The 25788-nt window shown below is 49.6% G+C and overlaps 1 protein-coding gene across 1 annotated transcript in view; it reads left to right on the top strand.

Annotated features, from left to right (window-relative positions):
- The first annotated feature begins 13644 nt into the window (after positions 1 to 13644).
- Positions 13645 to 25788, top strand: part of ALPL (alkaline phosphatase, biomineralization associated) — a 60064-nt gene continuing 47920 nt past the window's right edge. Inside the window, exon 1 of the mRNA XM_082398556.1 lies at positions 13645 to 13799. The gene's annotated coding sequence lies outside the window, so the exon portion shown is untranslated. The remainder of the gene's footprint in view (positions 13800 to 25788) is intronic.

The raw sequence follows: 25788 nt of genomic DNA, 5'->3' as shown, positions 1-25788 counted from the left end.
ACACAGTAGGTGTTCAGTAACCAGTGGCCCTCTGCTGAGGTGGGCCCAGAACCTCCAGGCTGGGTGCCTCGGAGGTGATACTCTACCCAAGGCAGGAACTAGGTATCAGAACAAAGAGGTCAAGGTTGGTTCTGAAGCCCCCAGGGCTCGGAAATTTGAAAAGATGAAATATAATTGCCAAAGTTGAATTTCAAGTTCCAAAACACCTCCCCCACTCCTGGGTGGTGGGGGAAGAGATAAAATTCCCAAGCTGGGACTGTAATTCCATCCTATTCAAACACTTGGCAATTTGCCCCAAATTAGCAGCAAACGCTGAAAATAGGCAGAAAGCAAACATTGGCTGGAGGCCACAGGAAAAGTGGCAACAAATTATTGTTCTTTTAAGAATTACAAATACCAAAAGGCCAATTCATGGATTGTGTTGGGGCGTTGTTCTCCCAGAAAAGAGGTCGGCCTCACCCAGCTCTCCAGACCCTTTTGGGTCAGACCAGGGTGAGGCAAGTGGGGAACTTTCACCCCAGCCCTGCCCTGCTTGTAAGACCCTGGGACCTAATGGCAGTTCAGGATCGTGACGCTCCATCCCCCACTCCTATCCATAGGCTCTTCCACCTCTCACCAAGTTAGAAGTCTGAGGGAGGACCTGGCCCCTGGGTTGTCACAGCCTTGGCAGGCTGCCATTGTTCTCAGGGCACCCAACAGGTAGACATATTTACCGTGCACTCAATATATGTCAGACATTCTGCTAACAAGGACATCAACCTATCTCTCTCCACCAGGGAGCTCACAGCCTCATAAAAATGACCCAGGGAGGGAGGGAGACGCAAGAGGGAAGAGATATGAGGATATATGTATATGTATAACTGATTCACTTTGTTATACTGCAGAAACTAACACACCATTGTAAAGCAATTATACTCCAATAAAGATGTTAAAAAAAAAATGACACAATCACATCTGGAGTGGTATCCAGATGTGATCTTAAATAACCTCAAATCACATATTGAGAAAGCTTTCCTTTTTCAATTTTATTTCACTCTCCCTGGGCCAGTACATCATCAACACCTCCCCACCACTTGTTAAAAGTCCTTGGCAGGCAACAGATTCAAGCTAGAATTCATTGAATCTATGGTCATGGTTAGCTTCTAATTATGGCAAATGAAATTGGTTTCCCATTTTGAATAGTGATTTAATTCTAAAATGAATCTATTGGAATTTAAAAAAGGTAAACGTGCACCCATTTGAAGAAGCGTATCAACCAGTAATAGCCCAGGTGGTGACCCACAGACAGGCCAACAACCACCTGGAGGTAAGCAAAAGGAAACAAACTGTTTCCACCCAGCCCCACAGACTCGAGACTATCCCGCGGAATCCCTGTCCCACCTATTTCCAAAATACCCCAGAGAATGGAGGATTTTCCTTTTGGTCTGGGATCAACTCAACCTGCTTGGGATAAAGAGCAATTAACAACCTTGGTATTATTTTCTGCAGGGACTGTTTTCCTCCCTCCAACCCCTCCTCCTGGGAAAAAAAGTTAATATAAACAAAGCCACTTGGACTCAACTAGTTAAGTGTTGTTTCGGTGAGTTGAGCGTTGTTTTGCAACGAAGGTCTTAAGATATTTTAAGAGATGGTGATAAGAAAACAGACAGGGCCGTCCACCCAGAGAAAGAGAAAAGCGATGACTTGGGGCCACCAGTTCCACGGTTGCGGACCCGACTTCCAGCGCCAGGGCCCGCTTTAGACCTTCAGCTGCCTGAGCACTGTGGTGCCCCTTACTACCCTCTTCCCATGTAATTTGAAATATAAATAACATTAAACCACAAACACCTTTCAGATATGCCAAAGTTAAAATTAGCTTATACTTCCGTATTTTAAACTTACTGATTGCAGAATTTGAATAAGATTGTTGAAATGAACTTCTGTTCTCGGGTATTGTTTGGACTGGGGGTGATTCTTTCACTTTTCTGGCACCCTGGGCACATTTTTTTCGCCTAACCACTAGTTGCTAAGGGAGGGTGGGTGTGGAGCGGGATGAGGTGGGAGTGTGACCCGGCCCAGCCCAGGGACTGCCGCTGCCCCTAGGCTCAGAATGTTGACATGTCACCTGTCAGGATCACTCTGTGCTGTCGGTCTGACATCAGCCTTTTAGCCAGCCGAACAGGAACCTGTCTCATCTCACAGGCACTAGCTGGATTCTCAGCAAGCAGTTATCAGTTTACTCCACACAGACTCTCTGTGTTGGGGACACCGAGAGATCAGGAAACAGGTGTAGAAAATGGCCCAAGAATAAAGAATAAAACAGTCTACTATCCACTATCATAACACATGGTAGCAATGAGACACCTCATTTCTAGACCATCAGAGCAAGTCGGGGCCTGAGACCATACCTTGTCCAACCTTGTCATTTTACAAGTAAGGAAATAAGATTTCGGTGTTAACAGTGGCTCCTGCCAAGGAGGGATTAACATGTGTGTAATTCAATCATGGGGAGGTCCCAGCACACCATGGGCTCAAAAAAAATAAATCATCACTGAATTCAAATAAATCTTCTGATTTGCTGCAGGAGAGAGGAAGTTGGAACCAGGTCTTGGTTGAGCTACTTACCTGTGGTGGGGACGTGGTGGGAAGAGAGGTGGCCTATAGGGACTTCCGGTGACGCAGTGGTTAAGAATCCGCCTGCCACGGCAGATTCTTAACCACGGGTTCGAGCTCTGGTCCGGCAAGATCCCACATGCCGCAAAGCAACTAAGCCCGTGGGCCACAACTACTGAGCCTGCGAGCCACAACTACTGAGCCCGCACGACTAGAGCCTGTGCTCCACAACAAGAGAAGCCACTGCGATGAGAAGCCCACGCACCGCAACGAAGAGTAGCCACTGCTCGCTGCAACTAGAGAAAGCCTGTGCACAGCAATGAAGACCCAACGCAGCCAAAAATAAATAAATAAATAAATTAATTAAATATATATTAAAAAGAGAGAGAGAGAGAGGTGGCCTCCATGGCAGATTCTAACCCACCTCCCTCCCAGTGAATGGTTGCTTAGTCTACAAACAACTTCTGCATCTAATTAAGTGCAGAAACACTGAGAGTGGTGCTTCAGAGGAGATATTTTCCTCAAAGTCCTACTCTGGCCCCACTTTGACGTGCCATGACCAGCCCAGCTCTGAGGCATGGAGAGGGGCCGTGCACACTGGGGGTCTTCCCCTTCTGCCCTCGGGGATGCCATGCCCACAATCTGCAGGTGGCAGTCATAACGACTGTTTCTACCGGCCATTTTGGGAAAGTTGCTTTCTGTCCCCTCTCTCCTGGGGGAGGTCAGGTGGCATTGGGACAAGGAGAGTATTGTGGTGCCAACCATTGTTCTAAGTGTCCTTAAATGGGTGTTTCTGGTACACGCTCTATGCACACATGTCCATGGGGCTTTAAGTAGGAGAAATAAGGGGGTGGGTTGGTTGTGGGGTCTTCTCTCCTCGGAGAAATAAGGAAGTTGGATTATTTGTTTCAGGGAGAAATAAGGAAGTGAATTTTTTCTGGGCAGGGCATGTTTGGTGACATGAAACAAAACTTTGGGTGGAAGGAATTGTGAGGCCATATTGGAATTTCCAGGGAGCTCCAAGGGCCCAGGAAAGCTAAACTCAGCCAGGTCCCTCTGGTGCTGGACGTGGGGACTGGAGAGTTGGAGACTGAAGCTACCTGCCTGGTGCCTTGGGCTGCAGGTCTCTCTTACCTCAGTTCCTTTCTGAGCAACTGCTCGCTTCTCCTCTCATCCAGCGGACACAGTCCACTGCCTCAGACTCCACGTAGCTCCACATGGCCCCTGGCACCCAGGAGAACCTGGCCTTTCCTTTCTCGTGGTCAGCAACCGCCCTCCCATTAGTGCTTCTTGGTTCAGATTCTGATTGATTGTGGAGTCAGGGGACAAGTCTAGGGATTGGCTGAACCTGAGCTGATCCGCTATGTCCAGAGGGGTGTGTGTGTGTGTGTGTGTGTGTGTGTGTGTGTGTGTGTGTGTGAAGGGGTGTGTTGTGATGGCTACCGAGAGTAACAGATGCTGTGGTAGGGTCTCCCCTGGGATGAGGGACGCTGCAAGCAGGCCCTCTAAGTAAGTGTGGTAGAGTGGGAATGAGAGTTTGTTCTCTCAGTTTGAGAACCAAGGAGCAAACGTGGTTTGTAAAAGAAGGAAGTGGGATGATGGCCTCTCATCATCTGAGTGTCCAGACCCCTTCACAGGCCAGTCCCCAATTCTTTAAGAGCTGCCATGTTGGCACTGCCTGACCCCGACCCCATCCATAGTTGATTGGACCAGGAGTGGACATGTGACCCAGAGGGGACAATCCAATTCTCTCTGCTGGGCACTGGCACTGCAATGCCTCAGTGCACTTGCCAGATAGCCCTGGGGGGCCAGGTCCTGCCACAACGACTGGCAAGAAGAGAAAGCGGGTCTGCAGGGAGGGCAGAGTGAAGCAGGTACAGAGAGAAGAAACTAAGTTTGAAAATGGTCTGAATTGGTGACTGAGCAAATCCCTGCTTCTAGTCACTGTGGAAAACATATGGAGGTTTCTCAAAAAACTAAAAACAGAACTACAATATGACCCAGCAATTCCACTCCTGAGTATATAGCTGAAAAAAAATGAAAACACTAATTCAAAAAGACACATGCACCCAATGTTTATAGCAGCACTATTTATGATAGCCAAGATATGGAAGCAACCTAAGTGTCCATCGACAGATGAATGGATAAAGATGTGGTACGTATATATACAATGGAATACTACTCAGCCATTAAAAAAATGAAATTTTGCCATTTGCAACAACATGGATGGACTTGGAAGGTATTATGCCAGGTGAAACAAGTCAGACAGAGAAAGACAAATACTGTTTGATCTCCCTTACATGTGGAATCTAAAAAATAAAACAAACTAATGCATATAACAAAAAAAGAAACAGGCTCACACATATAGAGAACAAACTAGTGGTTACCAGTGGGGAGAGGGAAGCAGGGAGGGGCAAGATAGGGGTAGTGGATTAAGAGGTGCAAACTACTATGTATAAAATAAATAAGCTACAAGGTTATATTGTACAGCACACGGAATATAGCCAATATTTTACAACAATATAAATGTAGTAAAACATTAAAAAATTGTGAACCACTATGTTGTACACCTAAAACTTATATAATATTGTACATCAGCTATATCTCAATTAAAAAAAGAATTGGGGCTTCCCTGGTGGCGCAGTGGTTGAGAATCCGCCTGCCAATGCAGGGGACATGGGTTCGAGCCCTGGTCTGGGAGGACCCCACATGCCGCGGAGCAACTAGTCCCGTGAGCCACAACTACTGAGCCTGCGCGTCTGGAGCCTGTGCTCCGCAACAAGAGAGGCCGCGACAGTGAGAGGCCCGCGCACCGTGATGAAGAGTGGCCCCCGCTTGCTGCAACTAGAGAAAGCCCTCGCACAGAAACGAAGACACAACACAGCCAAAAATAAATAAATAAATAAATAAATAAATAAATTTTTTTAAAAAAAGAATTGAATACAAAGGCTTTTGAATGTTTCCCCCAGCCAAAAAAAAAAAAATCCCTGCTTCCAGTCGCTTCTGGAACCCTGGCTGCCTCCCTTCATGACAAACTTCCCTTTAATAAATTTCTCTTTTCTGTTAGTCCAGCAGGAGTGGTTTTCTATTGCCTGCAGCTAGAATACTCATTAACACATATATTTAATAAAATAATAATAATAATAGCTGATATTTATTGAATGCTTATTATATGCCATACACTCTCCCAAGGGATTTAATATAGATTATCTTATTTAAACCCCTCAACAACTCTGTGGGGGTATGTATTATTATTCCCATTTCACAGCTGAAGAAACTGAGCAAAAATAGGTTCACCTGCTCAAGGTCACACAGCTAGTAGAGTCAGATTTGACCGCAGCTCGTCTGGCTTCAGAGTCTGGGCCACTGTTCGTTATGACAGACTTTTCAGTTGAGACTGCTGGGAGGTGGGGACTCAGGTCTTCTGAGCTCCCCCCGCATCACATGCTCATTCCAGCCCTGCACCCACACAGAAAACTCAAGCTGGAGGAGTTGGCCTCTGAGGGGGAGTGCTTGCCCTCTGCCCCCTGCCCTGCCTACCCCACCCCCAGAAGTAGAGGGAGAGTCCAGAGTCCCTGGGTTTCCATGGCACTGCACTTTGGGGTGGTAAACATTAAACCCATTGGTCTTCCTTCCTCTGAGTGCCCAGAGACCTCTGGAACCACCTCGAAGGAGGCTGGAAAGGGGACAAGACTGTTCGGGGGGTGCAGCACGTGGTCACTCTCACCTTCCAGAATTGCTCTGGGCACTTCCTGAATGACCAGCAGCGCATCCTCTCTCCCACTTGAAGCCACCATGGTGAGGCGCCTGGGCTGAGAATTGTACACTGGCTGCCTGCTCCTAACTTGATCTCCAAGCCTTGGATTTGTTATCTGTAAAATGGGGGTCATAATAACCCCTACCCAGAGGACAAAATAGGATAATGGGAAAATGTTTATGTATTAAGTGAGAAAAGCGGGGGCCTTTGTGCTTTTCTTAATAAGTGACAGAAACCATGTCCTGATTACATCACTGAGCCACTGGGAAAAGCCTCACCTAAATGTAGACTTTTTTGTTTTATATGTATTCTACGATCCCATTCTTCGAGTTTTTGTTTTGTTTTGCTTTTAAATTGGGAAAGATAAATATCAAGGCGTTAAATTGTATATCCCTGTGTGATGAGACTACAGGGTATTTTAATTTACTTTTTATTTTTTGGATTCAAACTTTCTGACATGAACATAGATGATTTATGTATTTAAAAATATATCTCGGGGCTTCCCTGGTGGCGCAGTGGTTGGGAGTCTGCCTGCCAATGCAGGGGACATGGGTTCGAGCCCTGGTCTTGGAAGATCCCACGTGCCGCGGAGCGGCTGGGCCCGTGAGCCACAATTACTGAGCCTGCGCGTCTGGAGCCTGTGCTCCGTAACGAGAGAGGCCGCGATGGTGAGAGGCCCGCGCACCGCGATGAGGAGTGGCCCCCGCTCGCCGCAACTGGAGAAAGCCCTGGCACAGAAACGAAGACCCAGCACAGCCATAAATAAATAAATAAATACTTAAAAAATATATATATATATCTCACTTTACACATATAAAATATTTTTATTATTATTTACTTCAAAGTGCTTTGGCAAGTATAGAGCCCATAAATGTAGAGTGTGAGTACTTGCCCAAGTCCTAGAGTCACGTGTGGGGGACATTTGTGAGTTGCCTCTCCCACATGCACTTCCCTCTTCTCCTTTTGGAGCAGATTGGGTAGGTGGGGACCTTATCCTACCTCCACAGGTGGGCCTGGATCAGCTTAAATCAAGCATTGTGGTGACTGGATTAGGGAGTCCGTGATGGAAGTTTGGTGCACGAGACTTAATTCCAAGACTTGTGTTTGTCTGGGGAAACAGATTTCCACGTTTTTGATATATTATAGGTGACATATATCCATATGTCACCTGGGAACCTCCACCTGGGTGAAATTGGGGCCAAAAGAGAGGAAAAGGAGCTGAGAAATGGAAAGAGAGGGAAACCAGGTCCTGATTACATCACTGAACCACTGGGGAAAAAAGCCTCTCCTGAATGTAGACTTTTCTGTTTCATGAGCCAGTAAATTTCCTCTACTTTCAAAACCAGTTTGAGAAGTTAGATTTTGTTATTTACAACTTCCTAACGGATAAGGAAACAGGGACCTGAAGTGGGATATGGCAAATAACAGACCCTATGGTGCAGAACTTGTGGGGCTGAGGAGGGCGGTATGGTGTAGGTGGAGCCAGGGCTTCTGCCTGGGAGGTTGGCAATTCTCAAAGAGCTGGTGGTGAAGGAGTCAGTTAGGCTGTAGTCTGAATCTTAGAATTCAAACCAAGGTGCCTCCAAGGCTGCTCTTTTGTGAGACTTGTGGGAAAATTTCAGGATTTTGGAGGTTGTTCATGTCTTGTAGTCTTTAGTAAATTCCTACAAGAAAGAGACGTGCGTGGTTCCTTTGAAATTGGCCTGTTTGAAAGAAGAGAAAGAAGAACTAGACACTTTAGACCTGAGGCCTGTGATCCAAGTTAACAGTGAGTCCAGGATTACAGCCAAAAAGCTGAATTCTCCATGCCCAGTTATATTTAGTGTAAGCAGAGGCCAGGAGGTGGGGGACTTAGCAGGAGATAAAGCTGAAGACCCCTCATGTCCCTCCCAAACTCATCCCATTTAAGCATTCTTTGCCTAAGATGATGTTGTTTTTTTTTTGGCTGCGCCATGCGACTTGCGGGATCTTCGTTCCCCAGCCAGGGATTGAACTCGGGGCTCAGCAGTGAGTCCTAGCCACTGGACCACCAGGGAATTCCCAAGCATTCTTTGTTTGGCAAGGAGACGCAACTCCTCCTCTCACGCTTCTGCTGGGATGCAGACTGTGGACAAGAGGTCAATTAGCAATATCTCTCCACACCTGCTATGGCTTTGACATGTCAAGGAAGAAGCCATCCATTAAACCAAGGGCAGGGGCATGCCCTGAGCCCAAGGTTAGTTGTCAGGAGATGAATATCCCCAGGTCATGTCCTAGACACAGATAAGTGGCAAAGTCTCCATGTATTTGGCTAAAAGCAAATAGGTCAGACACCTACTGAGCCTTTTAGAACATTGCTAAAGTAATCCCCAATCTGCCCAATATCAGCCTGCCATTGCCCAAGGCCTAAAGTATTCTTGGGTCCCCAAATTTCCATCTAACAGGAAGTGGGATGCTAAAGGGGTACAGCCCCCAGAGAGAGCATCTCCAAGGCCCATCTCAGCTGTGTCCATCGAAGACAGGGAGATGGATGGACAGACTGATGCACAGCCAGGAGGATGGCTGAATCTTCAGGAAGATTTTATCAGTGACGATAAAAGCCATTATATGCATGGGGGAGAGGGGGGTGAGGGTGGAGGAGATCTCTCCGCCATCCTGCGTACAGCCAAACGCTCTTTCTGCTTATTCGGGATGGCTTCCTTCCTGCCTTCCTTCTGGAAATGCCACGGGGCTGCTATGGCTGGGCCTGCCTGAATCTGCTCTGACCTCTGGAATCCAGCGCCCAGCAGACAGCCTTGACCCTTCCTTCTGGCCTGCAGCCTCCTCCAGGGCTCAGAAGAGGAAGCAGCATACTCCCTCTTGGAGCTTGGAGCCTGCTCACAAGTCCCTTTAGAAATAAAGGACAAAATGGCCACACTGTTCCCTGGACAATGGGGTTTTCTCACAGGGTGGGCTACCCAGGCCTTTGTGAGGAAGGCTTCCTTTAAGTGCAGCCGGGGCTGGAGGACACCCTCCGGCCTCGGCCTGAGCACAGGGCTGACCGCGGTGGCGGGGGGGGGGGGGGGTGGAGGGGGGGTGTGGAGGGGGGGTGCCTGGGGCTGCAGATGGGGCTGGAAGTGTGCTTGAGTTAATACTGCCTGAGAAATTGGCCTAAGAGAGAGAAGACGAGGGCTGAGCGAGGGCAAGCCTCAAGATGGGACAGCACAGGGGCCAGGGCAGGACTGGGGTGGGTGGGGCGGGTGGGTAAGTCTAGGCCTGGGGCTGCAGCCAGGGCTGGGAAGCTGGGAAGAGGCTTGGGGGTTACAGCTGGCCCTGGGAGAGCATACTGTACACTGCTCAAAGCCCAGGCTTTAGCCATGGGCGGCCTGGGTTCTTCCCTGACTGTCTGGGTGGTCTCAGGCAGGCTCTCTCTCGGCTTCCATCTTTGCTCCGATCCCATCTTCTCTCCCCTGAACACTCTATTTAATGCCACAAACTGGCCCCCTTGGCACTCCTCCCCCTATATCTGTGCTCATTCTTTACTCATTCCCTTAACACCTTCTCATTTACTATATAATTTACTTAATTATAATGTTTATTGCTTATCTGTCTTCCTTAACTAGAATGTCAGTTCCATGAGGACAGAAATCTTTATCTTGTTCACTTGTGTCCCCAGATCCTAGCACGGTGCCTGGCACTGAGCAGGCATCCAATAAATATTTGTTGAATGAATAAAGTTGTTAAGCCTCTCTGAGCTGAGAGCTTTCTCATTTGAAAAGTGAGGATGAGGGCTTCCCCAGTGGCACAGTGGTTAAGAATCCGCCTGCCAATGCAGGGGACACGGGTTCGAGCCCTGGTCCAGGAAGATCCCACATGCCGAGGAGCAACTAAGCCCATGCACCACAACTACTGAGCGTGCACTCTAGAGCCCGCGAGCCACAACTACTGAGCCCGTGCACCACAACTACTGAAGCCTGCGTGCCTAGAGCCTGTGCTCCGCAAGAAGAGAAGCCACTGCAATGAGAAGCCCGTGCACCACAAGAAGAGTAGCCCCTGTTTGCCACAACTAGAGAAAGCCTGCACACAGCAACAAAGACCCAATGCAGCCAAAAATAAAATAAATAAAATAAATTAATTAAAAAAAAAAAAAAAAGAAAAGCGAGGATGACATTAATGATGCTGCCTCGGTGACGCAGGGAGGAGCCAATGAGATCTCGCCTGTGAAGAGCTTTGCACCAGGCTGGCGGGCACTTCTGCAAATGACAGCTCGTATATGCCTCAGTTTCCTCAACTGTAAAGTGGGAATAAAAGCTGTGAGGGTTAGCTGGGTTAATATGTACAAAGCCTCACATTAGGTCATAGCCTCACATGAAGTCAGCATTCAGTAACGCTGGGCAGTACCACCCTTAGTTCCTTCCATCTCAGCCTTTTGGGTCCTTGTTTTATTGAGTTGAAGGAGAGGCTGGAGGTGACTCTGGGAGTCAAATGGCTGAACCTTTGGTTATGCTTAGGCTTAAGATAAAATGATCTCTCACATCCAAGGCTTAAAACAGACAAAGGGTTTCCAGACTCCCTCCTCTTTAAATATCTGCCTAGATTTCAGGCGCTCCATCCTCCAGCGCTGGGTCAGAGCTGACTCCTCGATGCCACCCATAAATAGGCCTTGGAGTTTTGTTCTTCTCTCTCCATCCTTTCTCCTTCATCCTTCACGCTGAGGACCTGACACCCCTGTGATCTCCATCTCAGCCTTTATCCCTGTAGGAACCTCCCCAGGGTTAGTGGAAATGAGAAAACTCTGAGCTCCTGGGTCTTTTCACCTCTAACTCAGCTTCTGATGCCTGGTGAGCTTCAGACCTTGCTCAAGGCAGGGGGCTCATGGCATGCATTTAATAAACATGGAGTAAATGAATGAGTAGGAAAAGCCCCAGCTCTGACCCTGACCATTAGGTCATTTTCTTCCTCTGGCCTTCAGTTTCCTCATCTCTAATGAGGGTTATAAATGCCTTCCCTGTCCACCTTAAAAAACTGTGGTAAGAATCAAATGAGATCATCAGCTCTTAGAATAAACGGAGCTTGGAGGTCACGCAGTCCAATTTGCTTATTTTTTCAAGAAGGAAACAAATCCCCAGAGACACGGTATGTGTAGATGCAGAGAAACCTAATATAATGAACTGTTTTCTCACAGCTGAGTGGTCCACGAATCCTGGAATTCTAGAGATTGTCCAGTCCAGCCAGCCAGAGGAAATCTAGGCCTGGACAGGGAAAGCGATTGCTCAGCTCACCCAGGAAGCAGAGCTGGAAGATGGGGCTCCTGGTTTCCAGTCCAGGCCTCCTTCCTGCTGTGTTGACAGCACCAGGAGGGGTGGCATCCAGGGAACAGGGGAGGCAATGGCTGCTGGGTGACTCCACCTCAGTTGAATTCTTGGGGGACAGAGCCCAGGACCAGGGTAGGAAGAGTGAGGGAGGAAGGTAGCAGGACTGGCAAGGCAGTGGTCCGTCTTGCTCATAACCAATCCCTGGACTCCCAAGGTGGTACTTGGGGAAAAATCATCGACACACAGGAGGCCCAATGCTGGCCATGTGGTGCTACCAGAAGTGTCCATCCCCCCTCAGCCTTGGGGAGATCAGAAGTCAGGGGCAGGCATGGGGGCCCATGATTGGTGAAATAGGGTCCTTCCAACTCCCTGTTGCCTCAGCTCCCCAGCCTCTGTTCAGGCTGGGACAGGCAGACCTCCCATACCTGGGGATTTGCCCCTGGCTCACTGATGATGACACCATCTCAAGTCTCTTCATATCCCTAAATCCTTCCTTGGAGTTTGTGAGCAATTACAGGACCCCTCCCAGGTTCTGGATGCTTTCACCCACAATTTCTTATGCAAAAGTGTTGTTTCCCAAACTTGATTCATTTACCACCTCCATGATTTTTGCCATAATAATCTAACCCACTGAATACATAAATAAATAATATTTAATCAATGTTTTGCTTCACTTTCTAAAAACATAAACTTATGTCAAAAAAACACTTCATATCACTCCTGTAAATAAAGAAACAGTATCAGTTGCTAAAAATACAAGAAAAAAGAAAAATAAATACATTCTTGGTTTCTGGTGCCAGGCCCCAGTTATTGTTCCAATTATACTGACAAGCCGCCTGCATGTTCTCTCTGGACCTCTGTTTTCTCCTCCCTAAAATGGGGTTGTTGGGAGATAATGTATGCAAGATGCCTGGCTCTGAGCTGGCATGGAGTAGGTAAGAGAGAGAATTCTGGGCTGGTATTGGTTCTGCTGGTGCTGACACCTTCTCTGCTCTGCTCTGGCCTCAATCCCCTCTAGTCCCAGCTCCAACCCCCTTTATCTAGAACTTGAGAGTTTCCTGTGCACTTTTCAACCCTGACTCATATATTAATCTGCCTCTCAGCATGTGATAAGGGAAGCCAGGGGAGATAATGTCTGCCTATTAAAGGGCCGGCCATGCCACAGGGCTCAAATGATTTGCCCAAGGTCACCAGGGTGGAGTCTTGAACCTGGGCTGTCTGTTTCTACTGCATGGGGAGTGTTGGCTTCCTCCTCTGGTCACCCAGGGGACAGGTCCTCAGGCTCTGGCTGAGATGCAGTCTGCAGGAACCCTAGTTGGCTCTAAGGAGAAAGAGGGAACAGTCCCTGTCTAGGAGAGTTGGCCCTGTCTAGGGGAGGCTCCCCTCCCTGAAGCCACCCCCTTCTAGGTCTCCCTCTGCTTCCTCAGCCCCTAGCAAAAGAGACAGCCCAAGGGCAGGGGAGAGAGAGACAGGCTAGTGGTCTGGTTGGAGTGGGAAGGCGAGAGGGGACAGGGAGGAGAGTCAGAGACACAGGTGGACAGAGACGGAGAGAGAGACTCGTGGATAGAGATGGGTAGAGACAGAGACCCAAATAGAGACAGGTTGCCAGACACAGAGGCAGACGTACAGAGAGGGGCAGACATACACAGAGGGGCAGACAAGACAGAGGGCGCGAGAAAGACAGCTACAAAGAGACACAGAAGGAAGTTGGAGCCAAAGATAAAGACAACCCCAAAGAGTCGGTCACAGAGACGGAATCGAGATGGTCGCGCGGAGAAGCGCGGAGGCGGAAAGAGCAGGAGAACACGGAGACAGCGGCACCCCAGCCCGCCGCAACCCCGCGCGGGGCACGAGCCGAGCCGGGGCGCGGGAAGGGGGAGGGTGCCCCACTCCCCGGCAGGGGGCGCCCTGGCCACGCGGCGGACCTGCGGGCATCGCTCCGGCCGGGGCCGGGGGCGGGGCGGGGGCGGGGAGGGCCGGGGCCCCGGCCGGGGGCGGGGTCGGGAGCAGGGGAGGGCTGCCTCGGCCGTGCTCGGGCCCGGCGGTCGCCCTTATAAGCCCGCGGGGGAGGTGGCCCCGGCAGCGTAGCGCTCCCGCTACTCCGCGCTCTCCGTCCCAGCGCACCGACCTCTCGTCACTTGTGCCGGGACAGACCTTCGCCCACGAACTCAGCGCAGGTAAAAAGACTCGACGCTGGCTCCCGGCTCCCCGCGGCCCCAGGGATGTGGTCGATTCCCCGGCCCCTCCCACATCCTCCCCTCGCCTGGGGACGGTGGTGAGGTCGGATATCAGTGGTGGAGCAGGGACCTCCGCGCCCCGACACCTCCCAAGGCAGCCCATTATGAACCCCCAGCCACCTGTCCCGCTCCCGTACTCGCGTGCATCCGAGGCTCCCGGCGGGCGCGCTGGGCCGGGCTGGAAATCGGACTTGGCGCTCGCGGAGCCGGCGAGTCAAGGGGACTGCGCTCGCGACCGCTGCTGCAGCCCTGGGGTCTCCTACCTCCCAGGCCGCTGCCCGAGACCCCCACCTTCAGTCTAGGCACCTCCTTCCGGTGCTCCGTGACTGAGCGGCTTCTACGGAACCCCCTTGGTCCGAGATCAAGCGAGTCAGGTTGCCCACCCAGAACTGCCAACCACCTAGTAATCTCTAGATCTTGCCACAGCAGGCGGGGAGGGGGCTGGTCTGCTTGGGTGGGCTCCAAAGTAGTTTGGGCCAGAGCTGGGAACAGTAGAGGGAGGCAGGCACTTGGGTCCGGGAGCCGCAGGGGGGTGGGAGTGGGGGGAACGGACATCCGGCGTGTTGGAGGCTGTTTGGGAGTCGGGGGTGGGCACAGAAGCCTTAGGGCAAAGCTCCGGAGCCCCGGAAGCTGAGGGAGTTTGCGATCCATCTCTGGGCATGTGCAGGTGAGCGGATAGCTCAGGGTTGGTTCCCACGCCTAGTCTGGATAAGAAAGGGTTAAATGCATGGTAACAATGGTGGGGCGGGAAGCTAAGGAAAACCCCATCCTTCCCCTACATTGTCCCTTCTGACCCTTTTTCCAAGCGTAATGGGATTGGGGGAGGGGGGCTTTACAAAGGCCTGTGGGTGGAGGGGGAAAACCCTGGAGATCAAAAGGGGGCAATTCTCAGGCCAGAAAGGGCCTCTGGGCCCTGGGAAAGAAAGACTCCCCCGGTGGGCCGGGCTTCCCTGGTAGGCAAGGGCTTCCCTGGTAGGCAAGGGCTTGGCTCCCACACCAGCAAAGATGACAGCAACTGTTTATTGAATGCCTACTGTGTGCCAGGCTCCAACACTTCACATGCATCATCTTGTTTACAAATAGGAAGACGGAGGCCTGGAGAAGTTAAGTAAATATGAGACAAGGATGTGAATCCAGACTCTAAACCCTACAACCTTAGCTCCCTGCTTCCATTATATGACCCAAGAGATGAGGGGCTGACCTTGGTTCCTCTTCTGGCCCTGCTGGTGCTCAGTCTTGCCTCCCCCCATGCTCTAGACCTGCCTTCTTCAAATATTTAGTCCTCCCCACTGTGTTGTTCCCCACACCCCCACCTACTCCACTCCCTGCCCCTGCTCTTGTCCCTTTGCCTCCTTTTTTCTTCCTGAACTTCATGCCTCTGAACTCCCTAAGCAGAAGAGGCTCCTGGACATGGCTTCCTAACTTACTCCCGGCCCCTGGAGTAAGACAGGCTTGAGTGATGGCCCCTGTCTGTATTTGTGGCCCCACCTGGAAAATAGGGAGTATGCCTCTCTCATGAGACTATTGTGAGGAATAAAACTGAACTGAGGCCAGAAATGAAATGCTATCTTCATTTAACAAATACTTATGAATGCGCCAAGCCCTGTTCTAGGTGCTGAGAATGCAGCGGTAAATTAAACAGCCATCTGGACACTTGTATAACAAAATGTTTTCAGGCTCTGAAATTGACACTTTAGAATTGGAATTAAGCAATTCACAAAGAAGGAGATTAAAATGCAATAAGATGGGTAAAACTGATCAGCCAACCTTTGGTTTTCACTAATAGAAAAGGCAACCTAGCTGTGTGACCTGGGACAAATTCTGTTCTCTGTCATGCCCCAGTCTCCTCCTTTAAGCTGAGGAGATCAATAAATAGTATGATTAATGTATGCAAAGTGTTTAGCTGGTGTCTGTGCCTAAGAAAATATTGTCTATAATCAGCTCTAATCTCAGCAGAAAATGCAACCCTGAGACTGGGCATAGGGTTATGTCGCTGCCCCTGAACCCTGGAAACCTGTCACCCACCGCCTAGGCCCTGTCCTTTCCCTGATGGGCTGTGCTGTAGAGTGGCACGGCATCTTCCTTGCCCACACTCAGGTGCCACCTCCTGTCATCCTAAACTCAGCCTTGGCCAGGAGCCTGGAGGTCCTTGCTGGAAACAGGCCTGGGGCTGTTATCTCCGCAGTGCCTTCTGCCTCTATGTGTCCCAGCTTTGAAATGAGGTGAAACCAAACTCAAACCCTGCCTGTCCCATGGCTTACATACCCAGCATTCCCTGCAAACTAGAAATCAGTCCTGGAGAAGGGAAGTGACTTGTTCAAGGACACACAGATGCTACCTGGGGAGCTGGGGCTGGAGCCCTGGTGATCACCTCTAGCGATCTTCACGTTGTACCCATCTTTGGGGATGAGGCCTCTTAATCCAGGGGTAGGATCCAGTGACATAGCTCGGATTTCTCACCTTGAGTTATTAATACAAAACTCAGAGCTTGAAGAGAACATTACGGGGAGAGGGAGCAAGCTGAGCTGAGAACCAGCGCTCAGAAATCTCCGCATGGCCACAGGAATGCAGACCCAGCTTTCCAGTGCTATGTCGTCCTCATCCTCAGCAGGCTGGAGCTAAGCTGTGCAGTGTGTTTTTTTGTTTTTTGTTTTGTTTTGTTTTTAATTTATTTTTTTTAATATTTATTTATGGCCGTGTTGGGTCTTCGTTTCTGCGCGAGGGCTTTCTCTAGTTGCGGCGAGCGGGGGCCACTCTTCATCGCGGTGCGCGGGCCTCTCACTATCGCGGCCTCTCTTGTTGCGGAGCACGGGCTCCAGACGCGCAGGCTCAGTAGTTGTGGCTCACGGGCCTAGTTGCTCCGCGGCATGTGGGATCTTCCCAGAGCAGGGCTCGAACCCGTGTCCCCTGCATTGGCAGGCAGATTCTCAACCACTGCGCCACCAGGGAAGCCCATTTTGTTTTGTTTTGTTTTTAGAGATGTCCTCACTTTTAGAGGGCAGCTGTGGGCAGTAGATTGGAGGTTCATTCCCAGCACTGCTGTGTGACCCTAGACAAGTTTATTTCCCTCTCTGAGCCTCAGGTAAGGAAATCATCTGTAATATGGGTTAATAATATGTACTTTGCAGATTTGCTGTGTGGGGCCAGCAAAATTATAAATGGTTTTTCACCATTGAATGGCTCAGCTGGGGCTGACCCACTGTTGGAGATTGTTGTTGAGAAGTTAATATTTCCTATGGGACAGTTTCTTTGCCACTACCAGGTGATCCATAAGGGCCAGAGGGAAGGCCCTATGTAGGTTACAAAGGCCTAGACAGGAGGGAAAGTGCTGGCTTTGGGATCAGTATCTTGGGTTCCAATCCCTAGCTGTGTGACCTGAGGCAAGTCACTTGGCCTCTCTGAGTGCTGGGTTCATAGTAGGCCCCCAGCAACTCTTCTCTGATGCTCAGTGTCCAAAGAACATTCAAGAATAGTCTCCATATTTTTCCACCCCCCTCATACCACCCCCCAACATTTCCTAATTACTCCCAGAAAAACTTCATGCTTAAAGTTTTCCATGCTGAAATTCTCAACCTCACTGTGGCATGAAATCAATTGTTTGCATTTAATTTGACTTCTCAAATTAAGGGGTAAAATTTGAGATGAGGGTTGGGGGTGGGGGGGAGGAGACGAGGAAAATGAAGTTAAACCAGATGTGTTTTTGTTTAACTGTTGGGTGGTGGTTAAACTGCCTGGGTATTAACATCGTTCTTCCTGAATTCCAGTAACCAGGAGTCAAGTTTCACTTAAAATTGTAGTGTTCCTTCCTGGCTACCGTGGACTTGCCCTCCCCATTATTATTATTATTACAATTTTATATTCATCTGAGGCCACAAAGTACTGGCCAGAGAAGAGACCTCATAGATGCCTCAGAGCTGGAAGGCATTTAAAGGCTGCCTCTGTCAACCGGCTGCTTTGCAGACCAGGGAGACTGAGGTCCAGAGAGGGGAAGGGCTTGCCCAGGGTCACCCATGACCGTCCTAAAAGTAACCACTATCTTGATTTTGGTGTGTATCATTTCCATAGCATATCCTTAATATATCTATTTTTTAAAAAGAAAGAATTGTTGAAGGAAGAATATAGATGGTATGCGTTGGTAGAGAAAGATCCACAACTCAGAGCAGAGTTTAAGCCCTTGAACGGTTGATATACTACCTGTATGACCTTGGGCAAGTCCCTTCCCCTTTCTGAGCCTCAGTGTCCTCATCTGTAACCCAAGTTGCCTGAAGAGCAGGAGTTGGGGGGTTGGGACATCCCTAAGACTTGGAATGGGTCTGATTTAATTTGAGTTGGTCCTCAAACATTTGTGACTTAGGTTATGGCAGGTCAGTCACAAACTGCCCTCCTGAGGCAGAAAAGGGTGGGGGTGGGGGCACTGTTGACTCCCACAGTGATTTTTTTTTAATTTTATTGAAATATAGTTGACTTACAGTGTTGTGTTAGTTTCAGGTGTACAACAAAATGATTCAGTTATACATATACATATATTCATTCTTTTTTAGATTCTTTTCTCATATAGGTTATCATAGAATATTGGGTAGAGTTCCTTATGCTATGCAGTAGGTCCCCGTCGGTCATCTATCTTATATATAGTAGTGTGCATGTGTTAATCCCAAGTTCCTGGTTTATCCCTCCCCGCCACGTTTCCCCTTTGGTAACCATAAGCTTGTTTTCAATGTCTGTAAGTCTCCTGCAGTGATTTTAAAACTTTGATTTCATTGCTGGTGATTTCATTTTACATAAAAATAAGGGTTTCTGGCTTCCCTCAAAAGATCAAAAGATGTGGCCACTCTGGGCTGCATCCCTGCCTGGCCACCATGACTGGAGCTGATTAGCAGCTGCTCTATCCACTTGACCGCAGTCCCCACTGTGCCCTGCTCTCACACCCAGCCCATTTGCTTCATTGCCATTCCCTGCCTGCCTCCTGAGTTTGCAGTTTCTGGGCTAGGTGCATGAGGCTTGGGCCAGCCCTCAGGAGGCTCAGGGTAGGAATGTGGGACACATAGACACCAATCCCTCTTCCGGGGCCTGGCAGCATCTCTGAAACATGTCAGCCAGGATGAGGGAGCTTTCTTTCTGCTTTTCTGGTCCCAGGAAGAGGCTAAGGGCTCTAGAGTTTGGGGGCTAATAGAGCATCAGCCTGTCAGTGCTTAGGAAGCTGGGCCCGGGGCCCACCCCCTTGGGGACAGGCAACCTGGGGTGCTTCAGACTAGAGATTATGCAGCCCCCTGAGGGGAGGGACTCCCTTGACATCTGCCGCCTCACCTAATGCTCCCGGTAGCCCTGTGCATTGGTGTCACTTTGCAGACAGGAAACACCGTCTTGCACTCTGAACCCACAGCTCTCTGTTCTGCCCCCTTTTCTGGGGACCAAGGCCTGGTGATTGATGACAGGCCGTAGCCCAGCTGTAGCACAGATCTCCAAATCGCCGTGTCTGAGCTCAAGGGCAGTGTAGGAGGCCATGAAACCTCATGGTTAAAGCTCATGGTGAAGGCTCTGGAGGCAGCTGCCTAGCATGAGATCCTAGAAGGTCTCCACAAGCAAACTGCTCTGTGGGGTACAAGGTGAACAAGGGGGAGCCTTGATTCCTGACAGAGCCACAGGGCCCCTGGTCCCTGCAGCTGCAGAGGAGTTCGAGGAATGACCTTGTGTGGGAAGTAGCATTTTGTGAGCACCCGCTGGGTACCAGGCACTTAACCCATCATCTTTGAACCTCACCTACCCCTCACTGCCTGCCATTTTGCAGTTGAGGCTCAAGGGATGGACACCTTGGGTCCAAACCCCTCCCCTAGGTGCCTCAGTCACCCTTCCCTGACCCAGGGAAGGGAGAGAGGGGAATGGCGGCTGGGAGGCTATTTCCTCTGAGACCCTGTAGTGAGGCGCTGACCCAGGGCTTGTTTGAGAGAAGCGTCTTCATCTTCCCAGATCTCAGTTTGTGATTCAGGTGGATGAACTTCAGCTGGCCAGGTCTGCAAGCTGCCGGACAAGCCCAGCTAACATTTTATGTTCTTTAAAAAAGTGTTTAGGTGGCTTTTATTTGAAAAACCGTAAATCCCACTTCTTAAAAATTTTTTTTTAATTTTTTTAATTTTTATTTTTTGGCCGCATTGGGTCTTTGTTATTGTGCGTGGGTTTTCTCTAGTTGTGGTGAGCGGGGGCTACTGTTTGTTGCATGCACGGGCCTCTCATTGTGGTGGCTTCTCTTGCTGCGGAGCGTGGGCTCTAGGCGCACGGGCTCAGTAGTTGTGGCTTGCGGGCTCTAGAGCGCAGGCTGAGTAGTTGTGGTGCACGGGCTTAGTTGCTCCACGGCATGTGGGATCTTCCTGGACCAGGGCTTGAACCCATGTCGCCTCCATTGGCAGGTGGATTCTTAACCACTGCGCCACCAGGGGAGTCCCCGTAAATCTCACTTTTAAAAGGATCTGCCATGTGACTCTTTGTGAAGTCAAGTTCTTGCCTTCTCTGATCCACCTTTTACTTTGTCTACAGAACAGCAGGGTGGGCACTCTCCCAGACCTCAGGTTGAGGTTGTCAGTTCGCTGTCCTATAATCCTCTAAGCTGGCTGTCATTCACCTGTGTCAGGCTTGGCCTCTCTGAGTATCATTTGTCTCTTTCTTACTCCACCTGTTCCCACTTTGACTTACTGGCCTCTTAACATACAGGAGTTAATAACGTACTCATCTGCCACCATTCTGGGTAGAAAGTGTGTCAGCTGACTCTGAGACCCCCTCCCCTCCTTCACTCCTTCTTAGCACCTGTATAGCTGCTCTGTTTCCTCTGCCTCATTAAGCGAGCACCCCCCTCCCACCTCCACACACCACCGCTAACATTGCCATGCCAGGTGGTACTCAGCGCCTGTCCTGGAACTGTTCAGTTAGTCTAAACGGCTGCCCTATGTGGCAAGTGCAATTATCCCATTACAGATGAGGAAACTGAGGCACAAGATCACTCAGCCTGGAAAGTGGGAAATATACACACTCATCCCCTACCATTGCCAACCCACCCACTCAAGGATGCTTTCTTCTTTGTGACATGAATGACACACCCTGTTTTCCTAGAAGAGTCTGGTTCCTTATTTTGAAATTATCAAATCTAGTAATTCATATTTCAGCTTCAGTTAGCCTATCAGGATATCAAAGATAAACAAGTTCCTCTCAACAGCTCATATGAGCCTTGCCTTAATCACTTGAGTAATTTTTGTGAAAATGCTGTGAGTTTTCATTTTTCCCCTTGACCTCATCCTTCCAACTAACATTTAAGGTCTTACTCTGTGTCAGGAACTGAGCAAATCACTTTTAATGACCTTATTATATTTAACTTGTTATCCTCTCCATTTTATAGAGACGAAAACTAAAGCTCAAAGAAGCTGAGTAACTTTCTCAAGGTCACACAGCTAGAAGGAGGCGATGAGACCCAAATTCAGGTCTCATGCCTTCCTGCCCAATCAGATTAGCATCTGGATTCAATTTTTTTGTCTGGATACAAGCCCTCAGGGGACCTTGCTGTATATATTTGTTTTCAGTGGAACCATCTGTCTCTAGGGTTTGCAAAGTCACGTGGGAGGTCTCAGAGGAAGGTGACCAAGGACAGGCACACTCCTGGTTGGACAGCAGCTTCTGTTCTCCAAGACAATGGGTTTTGGCCTGGACACCTCTTCTTCTAGTCAAGAGGAAGGAAATGACAATCCTAGCAGGAAGCATCCTCAGAAAGCCGGAGGAGCCTGGGTTTGAATCCCAACCCTGCCATTTCAAGCTGTGTGACCTTGGACACGTCCCTTTCCCTCTTGGCTTTCAGTTACCCTGCCTGACAACTATGGCTTGTTTGAGGGAGGCAAGGTTAGGACTTTTCTAGTTCACGTGTGGCAAGTAGTTGGCATGCATGCTGTCACCCTCTTGTCCTATACATGTCAGACATGACTAATCAACCACTGCTCTCTTTCCTTCTAAACCTCAAGTTCCTTCTAAATGCAGTCCTCCAGGCAGCCATTATCCACTCATTAGAATTGGCACACAAGATGGAAAGACATCCCAGAACCAAATTAGACTTAGGCATTGTGTGAACAGGGGCAGAGAAGGGACAGGCCCAGGGTGGTGCCCAGGTCAGTGTCACTGTGCTCCTCAGTCTTCTTTTCCTGGCCTGGGAAAGCAGGAGGACTCCTGAGCTAGACGGCGGCAGAACTCACTTCTGGTGTAGGGTGGAGACCTTCCATGGAGCTGTGTCCCTGGTTCACTCCTCAAGGAAGGGTGGGGAATGGTTTCTGGGGCTGGTCACAACTCAGGCTTAAAGTAAAAATGAGAAGGAAGAGGCTGGTTTCAGATCGTCCCGGAAAGAGTTCCGCTTACCCCTTCCCCCACCCGCCATAATAATATCCATAGTAGTAGTAATAGTAGTAATAAGAGTTATTAACATCTACTGAATATTTGTTATGCACCAAGCCACTCTACTAAATGCTTTATATACATTCATGCTTTTAATCCTTGTAACAGCCCATTTTTCAAGTGAGGGAAATGACTTGAAGGTGAAATAATTTGCCCAAGTTTCCTCAGCTGGTGAACCAGCAGGGTTGCTGAGATTAGAATTTTCACATCCGTCCAGCCCTGAAGCTGGCTCCCCTCCCTGGCTCAGTTTCCACACTGGCTCTTCCTCACTCACCATCATCACCTCTCATTTGTGACCCTGACGTTCCTTCACCTGTGGAAAGTGCTCTTCTGCATGCAGAGCCTTCCATGTACGCGTGGGAGTAGCACAGCAAATGGCATCTCCATGTTGCAGGTTAGAAAATCGGGCCTGGGATCACACGGTGAGGAAATGGTTATCCCTGGGCCCTGGATTGGCCAGGGGAGCCTGGGTTGGGGGATGGGAACATGGGAGTGTTGCAGCTGAGGTGGGCTTGAGTTGCTGGCCCCCCATCCTGGATGAACCAAATCTAGTTCCTGTTTTAATCAGCCATGGGACCGTAGATGAGTCACTTTAATACTCATTTGATAGTCACTTTAATACTGGATACTGCCAGCCTCAGTATCCAGGCTCTTATACTTTTCCATTTTTAAAGCTCTTTCTTATTCATGAACTCACTGAATCCTTGAAACAGCCCAATAAAGTATTATCTTCATTTTGCAAAATGGAAACAGGCTCAGGTCAAGTCGATGGCAGAACCAGCCCTCAAACTCAGGTCAGGATCCCAGGCTAAAGATCTTTCCCCGAATGTGTCCCCCAACCTGTCCCATCTTTGCCTTTGCACCTGCTGTCCCCTCCCCTGCGGTGTCCTCCCTGCCTGTGTTGCCAGTTGGCATCACGGCTGCTTTTCTAGATCTTGCTTGGAAATCTTCAGTCCTTTGTAATCTGATCATCCAGGTAGTGTCTGGCTCTGTGTGAGTTTCTGGAGGGCAGGAACCCCATGTGAGTCATTCGTGAATCCCAGTGTCTAACAAGGTACCCGCATTCAGCAAGTGTCCAATGATGTTAGCGTAACGAAAGGCTGCCCCGCCTGGCAGGGGTGTCCACAGCCCAGCCGGGCTTGGTTCCCATGGGGAAATCTGGAAAGGCTGTCCCGCTGGGTTTAACACCTGAGCCACTCCAGGCTGAGCCTGGCTGCCCTTCCCGCATCTACATTGGTATCTTCTTCTCTCCACCAGTGACATCAGCTCATGAATGATTGGTTAATGATTGGCAGCAGGACAATCCAGTCTCCCTATTGGTGGCTCAGACCCTTAGTCAGGTATGAGTTTCCCCAGCGTCATACCTCTGACCAATCTTGTCCAACTTGTTCACAGATGGACCCTCAGTGCCAAGTAACCTTAATTTCTTTAAAAATAGTAACAGCCATCATTTGCCGAATCTATATAACATGCATCCTGGTGCATAGTACGCACTTAATACATATATGGTGAATGGGTGAGTGAATACTCGCAGGAAATAACATCTCTTAGGAACTAAGACCTTGTATGACCTCCGTGCCTGTTTCCTCCTCTGTCCCTGAGAGGTACTCGGAGGAGTGATTGATACATATATATCAATAGATGTTTGTTTTAAATACGTCATGAACCAGGCTCTGCTTTAAGTGCTTCACTTATATTTATTCATTTATCCTCACAACTGAGCCCCAGAGAGTCTAAGTAATGTCTCCTAGGTCACACAGTTGGTACCAAGTGCAAATATTTTCATACCTTCCAGGGCACATGTATTCCAAGTAATATAGTGTGGTGACCACTTTCCCCCAACCTCTTTCCATAGCACAGAAGCCCCTGCCCCAGAGCCTGTGTGGTCATAAGTAGTAGGTGAGTCCAGTGGTGGTTTTGCCCCCTGGCTAGGAAACATCTCCATGGATATAAAATGCTTAACACAGTGCCGAGCACATAGTAGGTCTTGTGATCATCATCTGTGTAACAGGCATGGATCCTGCCCTGTATAGAAGCCCACAGGAGGGAGACCTGAGTCTGCCGGAGAAAGCCAGGAGATCCTTCACGGAAGAAATTAAAGCAGTCCTGAATGACTGTAACAGCACCAACTGATACCTCCTGAGGAGCAGACCCTGCCCCAAGTGTGTTAGATGTAGGAACTCATCAGCCCTGGGAGGTAGCACCGTACTTAATCACCCCCACCCCACGGATGAGAGAAATGAACTCACTTGCCCAGGAAATGGTTCGTAGCTGGCAGGCCGGCATGTAAATCCCAGCCATCAGGCTATGGAGTCTGGCCGTACTGCCTCCTTTTGTACGGAAAGGCTCATCGAAGTTTCCTGCTGGTCAGTTCCTCTCGCCTCTGCTCAGGGCTGGCTGTTGGCAAGCAGGCCTGTGTGAGTGTACATGCTATTACATGATCCTTGGAGTGGAGGAGAGTTTCCCCACCTCCTGGAGCGCCTTCCCCACATCACACCCTGAGGCTGGGCCCAGACAGAGGTTTTCAGGAAAGGAAACCAGCCTATCACCTCACCCCTGCCTGGGGCAGCCCCCGCACGTGTCAGCCCCCGCACGTGTCAGCCCCCGCACATGTCAGCCCCCGCACGTGTCAGCTCCCTAATTCCCTGGCACTGCTCAGAGCCAACAGCAACAGGGACTAACATCCCTCCCGATGGGGAAGATTCGTGACAGTTCTGAGGGAGGTACTACTGTGGTCTATAATACACAGAGGCAGAAACAAGACTCAGTGTGGTTAAGTAACTTGCCCAGGGTTGCAGAGCTGATGGGTGGAGGAGCTGGGATTTGAACCCAGAGTCTGGGGGCTTTCCCCTCTGCCTTTCAGTCTGGTCTGAGCTGACTGGTTTTGCCTCTGGTGAGGGAAAAGTTGTCTGTCTTGGGGATGTCTGGTCCGGAGACTTAGGCCTGCCTCCAAACAATCTTAATTTGTTTAATAATACTAAGAGTTGTCATTTGCTGAATCCCCATGTGTGGCCTGCTAAGTAAGTGTTTTATACACCCTTTTTCATTTGGTCCTCTTAAACTTCCCACAGAGTAGGTACTCCAATCCCAGCTTTTACAGGTGAAAAGGAGAAGCACGGAAAAGGGAAGGGACTTGCCCAAGGTCATGCAGCTCATAAGTGGTTAAGCCAGAATTGGAACCTGGGCAGCCTGGCTCCGGAGTGTGGGCCCGTAGTCACTTAATAAATGTTAGATAGATCTCTGCAGGCCAGATGTGTAAACTCTTCTTGCACCTGATGGTTCTTCCAGAGCCCGACTCAGGTAGTGGGTGCAAGGCAGGAGTTGAGCAAATGGCAGGAATAGACTGCGGGACACTCCCTGGCCCCCTGAGCCGAGGATGCAGAGTTTATCTACCCCTTGTGTGATCCTGGTCGAAGGGAGGAACGGACAGGGGTGGGGAGCACAGGGGGGCAGTCCCGGTGTCTCCAGAACCAGGGTCAGAAGGAGGCCAGAGTAATTAGCCTGGCTGAAG

Source organism: Balaenoptera borealis (genome assembly GCF_965194805.1).
Source record: "Balaenoptera borealis genome assembly, chromosome: 1".
NCBI classification, from domain to species: Eukaryota; Metazoa; Chordata; class Mammalia; order Artiodactyla; family Balaenopteridae; genus Balaenoptera; species Balaenoptera borealis.
Note: the sequence above shows the minus strand (reverse complement) of the source record. Positions and strands in the feature narration are given on the sequence as shown.